This window comes from Hyla sarda, unplaced genomic scaffold, assembly GCF_029499605.1.
Source record: "Hyla sarda isolate aHylSar1 unplaced genomic scaffold, aHylSar1.hap1 scaffold_650, whole genome shotgun sequence".
NCBI classification, from domain to species: Eukaryota; Metazoa; Chordata; class Amphibia; order Anura; family Hylidae; genus Hyla; species Hyla sarda.
Genome location: NW_026610665.1, coordinates 166,756 through 181,886, shown reverse-complemented (window position 1 = coordinate 181,886; position 15,131 = coordinate 166,756). Strand labels below are relative to the sequence as shown.

The following is a 15,131-nucleotide window of genomic DNA, read 5'->3' as shown; positions in this document are numbered from 1 at the left end:
TATATTTCTCCGCCGAAATCACTTTTAAACCCATTTCCACCTTTTTTTCCCTTCTCTTCCTCTTCCTTTTTTTTCACGTTTTTTTTTACGTTTTTCTCCTTTTCGCCTCTTTTCTGGGCGTATTATTCTTCTTTTTCTTCTTTTTTTTCGTCTAATGCATACCCCATCAGTGCAGCAATGCTTATTCAATACCGCCAGCAGATGGAGACACTGGGGGATAATTTTCTAAGGATTTATACTGATTTTTCCTGTCTGAATTTGTCGCACAGAAAGTTGCAGGCCAAATATGTGTGACATTTCTGCGACTTTAGCTTCTAGAGCATTTTTACAACATTATACATAGGTGCTGAATACATAAAAAGCGACTGTTCAGCGACAGACAAGTCGCATCGGCTGAAAGTAGGCCAGAATGTCAGTCCATGTTGGAGCAGGTTTAGATACAGTCTAAAGTATAGATCTCAAAGTCTGTGCACAGAATTTAGCAAGGGCCTCGCACCTTCTGATGCATCAGGTAGGTGCACAATAGCATAGCCTAACCCTCTGTACTTTGGTCTATATTGATGCGGGACATAGACAGCCAGCTGATGACCAATCCATTAGTGCAATGGATGGCTGGAAGCATTTGTCTTTGCCTTTGCAATACCACAGAAGCAATGCATGGTCAATGTACAGCAATGACACACCTGTGTGAACAGCCAGGAGACCCCCCCCCCCCCCCATGTTATGTTACATAGTTACATAGTTAGTACGGTCGAAAAAAGACATATGTCCATCAAGTTCAACCAGGGAATTAAGGGGTAGGGGTGTGGCGCGATATTGGGGAAGGGATGAGATTTTATATTTCTTCATAAGCATTAATCTTATTTTGTCAATTAGGAACATTCAGCACCCACCCGCTATCAAGGCAGCTGCCTATCATGTCATGCCCTACCTGCACAGGTGTGCTGGCTACTCAAATGATCCAATTAAGGAGGCCATTTAGTCAGCAGCAGCAGAAGTCCTGTGCCTGGACGCTCCAACAGCGGCCAGACACAAGCAGAAGCAGAAGCAGCAGCAGCACCACCTTTTGTTTTTTGGCTGCAGCAGCAGCAAGGCCCACAGGGCTGGCTAGCTGGCTAGCCAGCAAGCAGGTAGCAATGAAAGTAGGAATCTTTCTTTTTAACCCTGTAAGGGGGTGGTGCACTGTACCCGAAGATACTGCCATATCGGGTCAATGCATAGGGCGACGGAAGCAAGCTTCGAAATCGGCCCCCGTTCTCAAAAATCCATTTAATATATGGTCCCCAGATAGGGGACGTATCAGATATTAAACTGATAAGAACAGATACTACACTTGATCTTAGCCAAAAGGCCGAGAAGCGATAACCGTGAAAGGGGCGGGCCCAACAAGGTGCCCTTCATGGGCACTATCACTGCTTGCTGTCAGGGAGGCTGCCAGACAATTTTCCATGCACACTCTGGGCTGGGGGGCAGTCAACCACCAGTACACACAGCAGAACCTAAACCCATACCATTATTGCTAAGCAGCAAGACAGGGGCCCATTGCACTCCCACGGGGCCTTTTTAAATGCAATCCATAACCCGGATTTGCCAGGAACCCTTCTTACTCCTCCTACTTGCATGTGACACTGGGCTTAGGATCTGCATAGGAAACACACACACAAGCACACACCTACCTTTGTTGCCTGCAGATGCCTCCTTGGCTGTCCCCAAACGGTATCAAACCAACACCCACGGGAAGCTGTAAGCATAGAGGACATGCCTGCACCCCATTGGACTTACCTGTGTGGGTTAAACCCGGGTTATTTGACAACCTATGGCGGTGATGGTTCTGCTCAGGCAGAGCAGTGCTGATGCTCCTCATAAAGCTGTCGCTGCTGTGAAGGTTCTAGGTGACATCACAAATCCCTATGGTTACATACACAACAAAGCTGGGTTGTTGTTGTTTACACTCTGCAAGGCCTGTGGAAGTGAGTGACATCATAGCACTGTAGTTCTGAGGGTTCTAGATGGATGCAACAATCTCCTGTTGCTTCTATGAAGGCCATAATAGACGACATCACCAAACAGCTCCATAGTCACATACACAGCAAAGGAGAGATGTTGTTTACACCTAGTGATGTCAGTGGTATTGAGTGACATCACAGCACAGTGCTAAGGCTCCTGGGCCTGGACACAGCAGCGGCTGCAATATCTCAACGGAGAATACGTTTATATATATGTGTGTGTGTGCGCGTATATATATATATATATATATATATATATATATATATATATATATATATATATATTTCTCCGCCGAAATCACTTTTAAACCCATTTCCACCTTTTTTTCCCTTCTCTTCCTCTTACTTTTTTTTCACGTTTTTTTACGTTTTTCTCCTTTTCGCCTCTTTTCTGGGCGTATTATTCTTCTTTTTCTTCTTTTTTTTCGTCTAATGCATACCCCATCAGTGCAGCAATGCTTATTCAATACCGCCAGCAGATGGAGACACTGGGGGATAATTTTCTAAGGATTTATACTGATTTTTCCTGTCTGAATTTGTTGCACAGAAAGTTGCAGGCCAAATATGTGTGACATTTCTGCGACTTTAGCTTCTAGAGCATTTTTACAACATTATACATAGGTGCTGAATACATAAAAAGCGACTGTTCAGCGACAGACAAGTCGCATCGGCTGAAAGTAGGCCAGAATGTCAGTCCATGTTGGAGCAGGTTTAGATACAGTCTAAAGTATAGATCTCAAAGTCTGTGCACAGAATTTAGCAAGGGCCTCGCACCTTCTGATGCATCAGGTAGGTGCACAATAGCATAGCCTAACCCTCTGTACTTTGGTCTATATTGATGCGGGACATAGACAGCCAGCTGATGACCAATCCATTAGTGCAATGGATGGCTGGAAGCATTTGTCTTTGCCTTTGCAATACCACAGAAGCAATGCATGGTCAATGTACAGCAATGACACACCTGTGTGAACAGCCAGGAGACCCCCCCCCCCCCATGTTATGTTACATAGTTACATAGTTAGTACGGTCGAAAAAAGACATATGTCCATCAAGTTCAACCAGGGAATTAAGGGGTAGGGGTGTGGCGCGATATTGGGGAAGGGATGAGATTTTATATTTCTTCATAAGCATTAATCTTATTTTGTCAATTAGGAACATTCAGCACCCACCCGCTATCAAGGCAGCTGCCTATCATGTCATGCCCTACCTGCACAGGTGTGCTGGCTACTCAAATGATCCAATTAAGGAGGCCATTTAGTCAGCAGCAGCAGAAGTCCTGTGCCTGGACGCTCCAACAGCGGCCAGACACAAGCAGAAGCAGAAGCAGCAGAAGCAGCAGCAGCACCACCTTTTGTTTTTTGGCTGCAGCAGCAGCAAGGCCCACAGGGCTGGCTAGCTGGCTAGCCAGCAAGCAGGTAGCAATGAAAGTAGGAATCTTTCTTTTTAACCCTGTAAGGGGGGGGTGCACTGTACCCGAAGATACTGCCATATCGGGTCAATGCATAGGGCGACGGAAGCAAGCTTCGAAATCGGCCCCCGTTCTCAAAAATCCATTTAATATATGGTCCCCAGATAGGGGACGTATCAGATATTAAACTGATAAGAACAGATACTACACTTGATCTTAGCCAAAAGGCCGAGAAGCGATAACCGTGAAAGGGGCGGGCCCAACAAGGTGCCCTTCATGGGCACTATCACTGCTTGCTGTCAGGGAGGCTGCCAGACAATTTTCCATGCACACTCTGGGCTGGGGGGCAGTCAACCACCAGTACACACAGCAGAACCTAAACCCATACCATTATTGCTAAGCAGCAAGACAGGGGCCCATTGCACTCCCACGGGGCCTTTTTAAATGCAATCCATAACCCGGATTTGCCAGGAACCCTTCTTACTCCTCCTACTTGCATGTGACACTGGGCTTAGGATCTGCATAGGAAACACACACACAAGCACACACCTACCTTTGTTGCCTGCAGATGCCTCCTTGGCTGTCCCCAAACGGTATCAAACCAACACCCACGGGAAGCTGTAAGCATAGAGGACATGCCTGCACCCCATTGGACTTACCTGTGTGGGTTAAACCCGGGTTATTTGACAACCTATGGCGGTGATGGTTCTGCTCAGGCAGAGCAGTGCTGATGCTCCTCATAAAGCTGTCGCTGCTGTGAAGGTTCTAGGTGACATCACAAATCCCTATGGTTACATACACAACAAAGCTGGGTTGTTGTTGTTTACACTCTGCAAGGCCTGTGGAAGTGAGTGACATCATAGCACTGTAGTTCTGAGGGTTCTAGATGGATGCAACAATCTCCTGTTGCTTCTATGAAGGCCATAATAGACGACATCACCAAACAGCTCCATAGTCACATACACAGCAAAGGAGAGATGTTGTTTACACCTAGTGATGTCAGTGGTATTGAGTGACATCACAGCACAGTGCTAAGGCTCCTGGGCCTGGACACAGCAGCGGCTGCAATATCTCAACGGAGAATACGTTTATATATATGTGTGTGTGTGCGCGTATATATATATATATATATATATATATATATATATATATATATATATTTCTCCGCCGAAATCACTTTTAAACCCATTTCCACCTTTTTTTCCCTTCTCTTCCTCTTACTTTTTTTTCACGTTTTTTTACGTTTTTCTCCTTTTCGCCTCTTTTCTGGGCGTATTATTCTTCTTTTTCTTCTTTTTTTTCGTCTAATGCATACCCCATCAGTGCAGCAATGCTTATTCAATACCGCCAGCAGATGGAGACACTGGGGGATAATTTTCTAAGGATTTATACTGATTTTTCCTGTCTGAATTTGTCGCACAGAAAGTTGCAGGCCAAATATGTGTGACATTTCTGCGACTTTAGCTTCTAGAGCATTTTTACAACATTATACATAGGTGCTGAATACATAAAAAGCGACTGTTCAGCGACAGACAAGTCGCATCGGCTGAAAGTAGGCCAGAATGTCAGTCCATGTTGGAGCAGGTTTAGATACAGTCTAAAGTATAGATCTCAAAGTCTGTGCACAGAATTTAGCAAGGGCCTCGCACCTTCTGATGCATCAGGTAGGTGCACAATAGCATAGCCTAACCCTCTGTACTTTGGTCTATATTGATGCGGGACATAGACAGCCAGCTGATGACCAATCCATTAGTGCAATGGATGGCTGGAAGCATTTGTCTTTGCCTTTGCAATACCACAGAAGCAATGCATGGTCAATGTACAGCAATGACACACCTGTGTGAACAGCCAGGAGACCCCCCCCCCCCCCCCCATGTTATGTTACATAGTTACATAGTTAGTACGGTCGAAAAAAGACATATGTCCATCAAGTTCAACCAGGGAATTAAGGGGTAGGGGTGTGGCGCGATATTGGGGAAGGGATGAGATTTTATATTTCTTCATAAGCATTAATCTTATTTTGTCAATTAGGAACATTCAGCACCCACCCGCTATCAAGGCAGCTGCCTATCATGTCATGCCCTACCTGCACAGGTGTGCTGGCTACTCAAATGATCCAATTAAGGAGGCCATTTAGTCAGCAGCAGCAGAAGTCCTGTGCCTGGACGCTCCAACAGCGGCCAGACACAAGCAGAAGCAGAAGCAGCAGCAGCACCACCTTTTGTTTTTTGGCTGCAGCAGCAGCAAGGCCCACAGGGCTGGCTAGCTGGCTAGCCAGCAAGCAGGTAGCAATGAAAGTAGGAATCTTTCTTTTTAACCCTGTAAGGGGGTGGTGCACTGTACCCGAAGATACTGCCATATCGGGTCAATGCATAGGGCGACGGAAGCAAGCTTCGAAATCGGCCCCCGTTCTCAAAAATCCATTTAATATATGGTCCCCAGATAGGGGACGTATCAGATATTAAACTGATAAGAACAGATACTACACTTGATCTTAGCCAAAAGGCCGAGAAGCGATAACCGTGAAAGGGGCGGGCCCAACAAGGTGCCCTTCATGGGCACTATCACTGCTTGCTGTCAGGGAGGCTGCCAGACAATTTTCCATGCACACTCTGGGCTGGGGGGCAGTCAACCACCAGTACACACAGCAGAACCTAAACCCATACCATTATTGCTAAGCAGCAAGACAGGGGCCCATTGCACTCCCACGGGGCCTTTTTAAATGCAATCCATAACCCGGATTTGCCAGGAACCCTTCTTACTCCTCCTACTTGCATGTGACACTGGGCTTAGGATCTGCATAGGAAACACACACACAAGCACACACCTACCTTTGTTGCCTGCAGATGCCTCCTTGGCTGTCCCCAAACGGTATCAAACCAACACCCACGGGAAGCTGTAAGCATAGAGGACATGCCTGCACCCCATTGGACTTACCTGTGTGGGTTAAACCCGGGTTATTTGACAACCTATGGCGGTGATGGTTCTGCTCAGGCAGAGCAGTGCTGATGCTCCTCATAAAGCTGTCGCTGCTGTGAAGGTTCTAGGTGACATCACAAATCCCTATGGTTACATACACAACAAAGCTGGGTTGTTGTTGTTTACACTCTGCAAGGCCTGTGGAAGTGAGTGACATCATAGCACTGTAGTTCTGAGGGTTCTAGATGGATGCAACAATCTCCTGTTGCTTCTATGAAGGCCATAATAGACGACATCACCAAACAGCTCCATAGTCACATACACAGCAAAGGAGAGATGTTGTTTACACCTAGTGATGTCAGTGGTATTGAGTGACATCACAGCACAGTGCTAAGGCTCCTGGGCCTGGACACAGCAGCGGCTGCAATATCTCAACGGAGAATACGTTTATATATATGTGTGTGTGTGCGCGTATATATATATATATATATATATATATATATATATATATTTCTCCGCCGAAATCACTTTTAAACCCATTTCCACCTTTTTTTCCCTTCTCTTCCTCTTACTTTTTTTTCACGTTTTTTTACGTTTTTCTCCTTTTCGCCTCTTTTCTGGGCGTATTATTCTTCTTTTTCTTCTTTTTTTTCGTCTAATGCATACCCCATCAGTGCAGCAATGCTTATTCAATACCGCCAGCAGATGGAGACACTGGGGGATAATTTTCTAAGGATTTATACTGATTTTTCCTGTCTGAATTTGTCGCACAGAAAGTTGCAGGCCAAATATGTGTGACATTTCTGCGACTTTAGCTTCTAGAGCATTTTTACAACATTATACATAGGTGCTGAATACATAAAAAGCGACTGTTCAGCGACAGACAAGTCGCATCGGCTGAAAGTAGGCCAGAATGTCAGTCCATGTTGGAGCAGGTTTAGATACAGTCTAAAGTATAGATCTCAAAGTCTGTGCACAGAATTTAGCAAGGGCCTCGCACCTTCTGATGCATCAGGTAGGTGCACAATAGCATAGCCTAACCCTCTGTACTTTGGTCTATATTGATGCGGGACATAGACAGCCAGCTGATGACCAATCCATTAGTGCAATGGATGGCTGGAAGCATTTGTCTTTGCCTTTGCAATACCACAGAAGCAATGCATGGTCAATGTACAGCAATGACACACCTGTGTGAACAGCCAGGAGACCCCCCCCCCCCCCCATGTTATGTTACATAGTTACATAGTTAGTACGGTCGAAAAAAGACATATGTCCATCAAGTTCAACCAGGGAATTAAGGGGTAGGGGTGTGGCGCGATATTGGGGAAGGGATGAGATTTTATATTTCTTCATAAGCATTAATCTTATTTTGTCAATTAGGAACATTCAGCACCCACCCGCTATCAAGGCAGCTGCCTATCATGTCATGCCCTACCTGCACAGGTGTGCTGGCTACTCAAATGATCCAATTAAGGAGGCCATTTAGTCAGCAGCAGCAGAAGTCCTGTGCCTGGACGCTCCAACAGCGGCCAGACACAAGCAGAAGCAGAAGCAGCAGAAGCAGCAGCAGCACCACCTTTTGTTTTTTGGCTGCAGCAGCAGCAAGGCCCACAGGGCTGGCTAGCTGGCTAGCCAGCAAGCAGGTGCAATGAAAGTAGGAATCTTTCTTTTTAACCCTGTAAGGGGGTGGTGCACTGTACCCGAAGATACTGCCATATCGGGTCAATGCATAGGGCGACGGAAGCAAGCTTCGAAATCGGCCCCCGTTCTTAAAAATCCATTTAATATATGGTCCCCAGATAGGGGACGTATCAGATATTAAACTGATAAGAACAGATTTTTTTTTTTTTTTTAAGTTTCCCTCAGAACTAAATCATAGTTCTAAGATCTCATATGAACTAGATTTTTGTGCTCATCATCAGGTAACTTTTTTTTTTTTTTTTTTTTTTATTTATTTCCAGAATAAAACAAATTAAAACAACAAAACAACTAACAACAATAACTCAAATAAACCTTAATCCAAAATGAAACCCTTTCTCCACGCGAAAACTGCCAAATAATCAATTAAACCGAATTGAAGAGCTCCACTCTTCAAAGCTTCTTTGACAGGGACTGCCAACCATGGTGACACTTGGTAGGTCGCCATGAAGCGCCTTACATCAGGCTTCATGGACTGCATTATTTTTCCCCTCACAGTTTCAAGCCGGGTATTCACTTTTATTTTAAATTTTACTAGGTCTTGAACAAATATTTCTTTTTCTTCCTTTGGGGCTTGGTCTAGCACCTCACCCAAATATCCAGAAAAATACTCACTGAGAATTATTTTCTTTAATTCCTCTGTGTGCTCCCCTTCAGAAGCCTCACTTACGCTTTCTTCTTCCATTTCTTTTCCTGTGTCCAACTTTTCTTTGCTCTTGCCAGAAACTTTTTTGGCCTCTGGAACTATATTCTCTTCTTTTGTCTTCCTCTTCAATTTCACCCCAACTTCCATAGCCTCAGATTTTTCCGGGCAGTCTTTAAAGAAATGCCCAGTCTTTTTACAGGCCCTGCAGGTCTTACTTTGGCCACACTCAGAAAAGACATGACCTTCCTTCAGACATTTGGTACATATTATCTTTCCACAACTTTCATGCCCGTATTGTTTGCAGTTTTTGCAGAAAGTTCCCATCTCTGGGAAAAATAAATCCCCTGTGTCCTTCCCTATTTTAAACCGAGCTGGTGGGAGCAGCAATCTTCCGGGCGCCCCCGCATCCTCTTTCAGTCTGCACAAGAACTTCCATTTTCCTGTCCAAAGCTGGTGTTGGTTAAGGACTTTACCTCTTTCCTCTACTTCCACACAAAATTCCTGCAAAAAGAGCTTGATGTCACTTTCTTTCGCGTATGGCGAGTACATCTTAACTGTGAACAGCTTGGTATTGTCCACAAAGTGCTCAACCAATTTTATGCCTTCCATCTTTGGATGATTCCATGTTTTCTCCAAGGTTTCCAAAAATTTTCTGTAGAAAGACTTGCTGTTGAAAGTAACATCATAGACCCCCTTTCGAGGGTAATCCATGACTGTCAAGATCTCCATTCTTGGCACTTGGAACAGACCAAACAAGATCTCCACAATTAAGAAGTCCAGATTCTTTTCTTCTCTGGCTTGCTCCTCCACGATAAATCGAACAGCATTTTGGACCCGAGCATATTCAGGTATATCCGCCATGTCTGTTCAGCTGCCGAGATCTTCTTCCGTCCTCTGTTTGCAACCAGGCGACCCAGTGGCTGCCTGGTGATCACCTCTCGTTTCCTGGGGAGTAAGCCGTAACCCCAAAAGCAGCAAGGGGGTGAAGCTCCACCAAATAGGTAGAGCGATCCCCCAAGGCCAAGGCACGGGTACCCCAGGAACCTTCCAGCCAGACCAAGTGAGCAGATACTACACTTGATCTTAGCCAAAAGGCCGAGAAGCGATAACCGTGAAAGGGGCGGGCCCAACAAGGTGCCCTTCATGGGCACTATCACTGCTTGCTGTCAGGGAGGCTGCCAGACAATTTTCCATGCACACTCTGGGCTGGGGGGCAGTCAACCACCAGTACACACAGCAGAACCTAAACCCATACCATTATTGCTAAGCAGCAAGACAGGGGCCCATTGCACTCCCACGGGGCCTTTTTAAATGCAATCCATAACCCGGATTTGCCAGGAACCCTTCTTACTCCTCCTACTTGCATGTGACACTGGGCTTAGGATCTGCATAGGAAACACACACACAAGCACACACCTACCTTTGTTGCCTGCAGATGCCTCCTTGGCTGTCCCCAAACGGTATCAAACCAACACCCACGGGAAGCTGTAAGCATAGAGGACATGCCTGCACCCCATTGGACTTACCTGTGTGGGTTAAACCCGGGTTATTTGACAACCTATGGCGGTGATGGTTCTGCTCAGGCAGAGCAGTGCTGATGCTCCTCATAAATCTGTCGCTGCTGTGAAGGTTCTAGGTGACATCACAAATCCCTATGGTTACATACACAACAAAGCTGGGTTGTTGTTGTTTACACTCTGCAAGGCCTGTGGAAGTGAGTGACATCATAGCACTGTAGTTCTGAGGGTTCTAGATGGATGCAACAATCTCCTGTTGCTTCTATGAAGGCCATAATAGACGACATCACCAAACAGCTCCATAGTCACATACACAGCAAAGGAGAGATGTTGTTTACACCTAGTGATGTCAGTGGTATTGAGTGACATCACAGCACAGTGCTAAGGCTCCTGGGCCTGGACACAGCAGCGGCTGCAATATCTCAACGGAGAATACGTTTATATATATGTGTGTGTGTGCGCGTATATATATATATATATATATATATATATATATATTTCTCCGCCGAAATCACTTTTAAACCCATTTCCACCTTTTTTTCCCTTCTCTTCCTCTTACTTTTTTTTCACGTTTTTTTACGTTTTTCTCCTTTTCGCCTCTTTTCTGGGCGTATTATTCTTCTTTTTCTTCTTTTTTTCCGTCTAATGCATACCCCATCAGTGCAGCAATGCTTATTCAATACCGCCAGCAGATGGAGACACTGGGGGATAATTTTCTAAGGATTTATACTGATTTTTCCTGTCTGAATTTGTCGCACAGAAAGTTGCAGGCCAAATATGTGTGACATTTCTGCGACTTTAGCTTCTAGAGCATTTTTACAACATTATACATAGGTGCTGAATACATAAAAAGCGACTGTTCAGCGACAGACAAGTCGCATCGGCTGAAAGTAGGCCAGAATGTCAGTCCATGTTGGAGCAGGTTTAGATACAGTCTAAAGTATAGATCTCAAAGTCTGTGCACAGAATTTAGCAAGGGCCTCGCACCTTCTGATGCATCAGGTAGGTGCACAATAGCATAGCCTAACCCTCTGTACTTTGGTCTATATTGATGCGGGACATAGACAGCCAGCTGATGACCAATCCATTAGTGCAATGGATGGCTGGAAGCATTTGTCTTTGCCTTTGCAATACCACAGAAGCAATGCATGGTCAATGTACAGCAATGACACACCTGTGTGAACAGCCAGGAGACCCCCCCCCCCCCCATGTTATGTTACATAGTTACATAGTTAGTACGGTCGAAAAAAGACATATGTCCATCAAGTTCAACCAGGGAATTAAGGGGTAGGGGTGTGGCGCGATATTGGGGAAGGGATGAGATTTTATATTTCTTCATAAGCATTAATCTTATTTTGTCAATTAGGAACATTCAGCACCCACCCGCTATCAAGGCAGCTGCCTATCATGTCATGCCCTACCTGCACAGGTGTGCTGGCTACTCAAATGATCCAATTAAGGAGGCCATTTAGTCAGCAGCAGCAGAAGTCCTGTGCCTGGACGCTCCAACAGCGGCCAGACACAAGCAGAAGCAGAAGCAGCAGAAGCAGCAGCAGCAGCACCACCTTTTGTTTTTTGGCTGCAGCAGCAGCAAGGCCCACAGGGCTGGCTAGCTGGCTAGCCAGCAAGCAGGTAGCAATGAAAGTAGGAATCTTTCTTTTTAACCCTGTAAGGGGGTGGTGCACTGTACCCGAAGATACTGCCATATCGGGTCAATGCATAGGGCGACGGAAGCAAGCTTCGAAATCGGCCCCCGTTCTCAAAAATCCATTTAATATATGGTCCCCAGATAGGGGACGTATCAGATATTAAACTGATAAGAACAGATACTACACTTGATCTTAGCCAAAAGGCCGAGAAGCGATAACCGTGAAAGGGGCGGGCCCAACAAGGTGCCCTTCATGGGCACTATCACTGCTTGCTGTCAGGGAGGCTGCCAGACAATTTTCCATGCACACTCTGGGCTGGGGGGCAGTCAACCACCAGTACACACAGCAGAACCTAAACCCATACCATTATTGCTAAGCAGCAAGACAGGGGCCCATTGCACTCCCACGGGGCCTTTTTAAATGCAATCCATAACCCGGATTTGCCAGGAACCCTTCTTACTCCTCCTACTTGCATGTGACACTGGGCTTAGGATCTGCATAGGAAACACACACACAAGCACACACCTACCTTTGTTGCCTGCAGATGCCTCCTTGGCTGTCCCCAAACGGTATCAAACCAACACCCACGGGAAGCTGTAAGCATAGAGGACATGCCTGCACCCCATTGGACTTACCTGTGTGGGTTAAACCCGGGTTATTTGACAACCTATGGCGGTGATGGTTCTGCTCAGGCAGAGCAGTGCTGATGCTCCTCATAAAGCTGTCACTGCTGTGAAGGTTCTAGGTGACATCACAAATCCCTATGGTTACATACACAACAAAGCTGGGTTGTTGTTGTTTACACTCTGCAAGGCCTGTGGAAGTGAGTGACATCATAGCACTGTAGTTCTGAGGGTTCTAGATGGATGCAACAATCTCCTGTTGCTTCTATGAAGGCCATAATAGACGACATCACCAAACAGCTCCATAGTCACATACACAGCAAAGGAGAGATGTTGTTTACACCTAGTGATGTCAGTGGTATTGAGTGACATCACAGCACAGTGCTAAGGCTCCTGGGCCTGGACACAGCAGCGGCTGCAATATCTCAACGGAGAATACGTTTATATATATGTGTGTGTGTGCGCGTATATATATATATATATATATATATATATATATATATATATTTCTCCGCCGAAATCACTTTTAAACCCATTTCCACCTTTTTTCCCTTCTCTTCCTCTTACTTTTTTTTCACGTTTTTTTACGTTTTTCTCCTTTTCGCCTCTTTTCTGGGCGTATTATTCTTCTTTTTCTTCTTTTTTTCCGTCTAATGCATACCCCATCAGTGCAGCAATGCTTATTCAATACCGCCAGCAGATGGAGACACTGGGGGATAATTTTCTAAGGATTTATACTGATTTTTCCTGTCTGAATTTGTCGCACAGAAAGTTGCAGGCCAAATATGTGTGACATTTCTGCGACTTTAGCTTCTAGAGCATTTTTACAACATTATACATAGGTGCTGAATACATAAAAAGCGACTGTTCAGCGACAGACAAGTCGCATCGGCTGAAAGTAGGCCAGAATGTCAGTCCATGTTGGAGCAGGTTTAGATACAGTCTAAAGTATAGATCTCAAAGTCTGTGCACAGAATTTAGCAAGGGCCTCGCACCTTCTGATGCATCAGTTAGGTGCACAATAGCATAGCCTAACCCTCTGTACTTTGGTCTATATTGATGCGGGACATAGACAGCCAGCTGATGACCAATCCATTAGTGCAATGGATGGCTGGAAGCATTTGTCTTTGCCTTTGCAATACCACAGAAGCAATGCATGGTCAATGTACAGCAATGACACACCTGTGTGAACAGCCAGGAGACCCCCCCCCCCCCCCATGTTATGTTACATAGTTACATAGTTAGTACGGTCGAAAAAAGACATATGTCCATCAAGTTCAACCAGGGAATTAAGGGGTAGGGGTGTGGCGCGATATTGGGGAAGGGATGAGATTTTATATTTCTTCATAAGCATTAATCTTATTTTGTCAATTAGGAACATTCAGCACCCACCCGCTATCAAGGCAGCTGCCTATCATGTCATGCCCTACCTGCACAGGTGTGCTGGCTACTCAAATGATCCAATTAAGGAGGCCATTTAGTCAGCAGCAGCAGAAGTCCTGTGCCTGGACGCTCCAACAGCGGCCAGACACAAGCAGAAGCAGAAGCAGCAGAAGCAGCAGCAGCACCACCTTTTGTTTTTTGGCTGCAGCAGCAGCAAGGCCCACAGGGCTGGCTAGCTGGCTAGCCAGCAAGCAGGTAGCAATGAAAGTAGGAATCTTTCTTTTTAACCCTGTAAGGGGGTGGTGCACTGTACCCGAAGATACTGCCATATCGGGTCAATGCATAGGGCGACGGAAGCAAGCTTCGAAATCGGCCCCCGTTCTCAAAAATCCATTTAATATATGGTCCCCAGATAGGGGACGTATCAGATATTAAACTGATAAGAACAGATACTACACTTGATCTTAGCCAAAAGGCCGAGAAGCGATAACCGTGAAAGGGGCGGGCCCAACAAGGTGCCCTTCATGGGCACTATCACTGCTTGCTGTCAGGGAGGCTGCCAGACAATTTTCCATGCACACTCTGGGCTGGGGGGCAGTCAACCACCAGTACACACAGCAGAACCTAAACCCATACCATTATTGCTAAGCAGCAAGACAGGGGCCCATTGCACTCCCACGGGGCCTTTTTAAATGCAATCCATAACCCGGATTTGCCAGGAACCCTTCTTACTCCTCCTACTTGCATGTGACACTGGGCTTAGGATCTGCATAGGAAACACACACACAAGCACACACCTACCTTTGTTGCCTGCAGATGCCTCCTTGGCTGTCCCCAAACGGTATCAAACCAACACCCACGGGAAGCTGTAAGCATAGAGGACATGCCTGCACCCCATTGGACTTACCTGTTTGGGTTAAACCCGGGTTATTTGACAACCTATGGCGGTGATGGTTCTGCTCAGGCAGAGCAGTGCTGATGCTCCTCATAAAGCTGTCACTGCTGTGAAGGTTCTAGGTGACATCACAAATCCCTATGGTTACATACACAACAAAGCTGGGTTGTTGTTGTTTACACTCTGCAAGGCCTGTGGAAGTGAGTGACATCATAGCACTGTAGTTCTGAGGGTTCTAGATGGATGCAACAATCTCCTGTTGCTTCTATGAAGGCCATAATAGACGACATCACCAAACAGCTCCATAGTCACATACACAGCAAAGGAGAGATGTTGTTTACACCTAGTGATGTCAGTGGTATTGAGTGACATCACAGCACAGTGCTA

At 45.7% G+C, this 15,131-nt stretch overlaps 6 non-coding genes and 1 pseudogene across 6 annotated transcripts; all 7 read right to left on the bottom strand.

Moving 5' to 3' along the window:
* Positions 1-1,172: 1,172 nt before the first annotated feature.
* Positions 1,173-1,363, bottom strand: LOC130342480 (U2 spliceosomal RNA). The gene has a single exon (XR_008882119.1). It is a non-coding gene; the product is annotated as a U2 spliceosomal RNA (small nuclear RNA).
* Positions 1,364-3,463: 2,100 nt separating this feature from the next.
* On the bottom strand, positions 3,464-3,654 carry LOC130342446 (U2 spliceosomal RNA). The gene has a single exon (XR_008882087.1). It is a non-coding gene; the product is annotated as a U2 spliceosomal RNA (small nuclear RNA).
* Positions 3,655-5,741: 2,087 nt separating this feature from the next.
* LOC130342479 (U2 spliceosomal RNA) lies at positions 5,742-5,932 on the bottom strand. Its single transcript, XR_008882118.1, has one exon. It is a non-coding gene; the product is annotated as a U2 spliceosomal RNA (small nuclear RNA).
* A 2,085-nt stretch (positions 5,933-8,017) lies between these two features.
* On the bottom strand, positions 8,018-8,207 carry LOC130342427 (U2 spliceosomal RNA). The gene has a single exon (XR_008882074.1). It is a non-coding gene; the product is annotated as a U2 spliceosomal RNA (small nuclear RNA).
* Positions 8,208-9,631: 1,424 nt separating this feature from the next.
* Positions 9,632-9,784, bottom strand: LOC130342434 (U2 spliceosomal RNA; annotated as a pseudogene).
* A 2,084-nt stretch (positions 9,785-11,868) lies between these two features.
* LOC130342478 (U2 spliceosomal RNA) lies at positions 11,869-12,059 on the bottom strand. Its single transcript, XR_008882117.1, has one exon. It is a non-coding gene; the product is annotated as a U2 spliceosomal RNA (small nuclear RNA).
* Positions 12,060-14,146: 2,087 nt separating this feature from the next.
* On the bottom strand, positions 14,147-14,337 carry LOC130342477 (U2 spliceosomal RNA). Its single transcript, XR_008882116.1, has one exon. It is a non-coding gene; the product is annotated as a U2 spliceosomal RNA (small nuclear RNA).
* Positions 14,338-15,131: the final 794 nt, after the last annotated feature.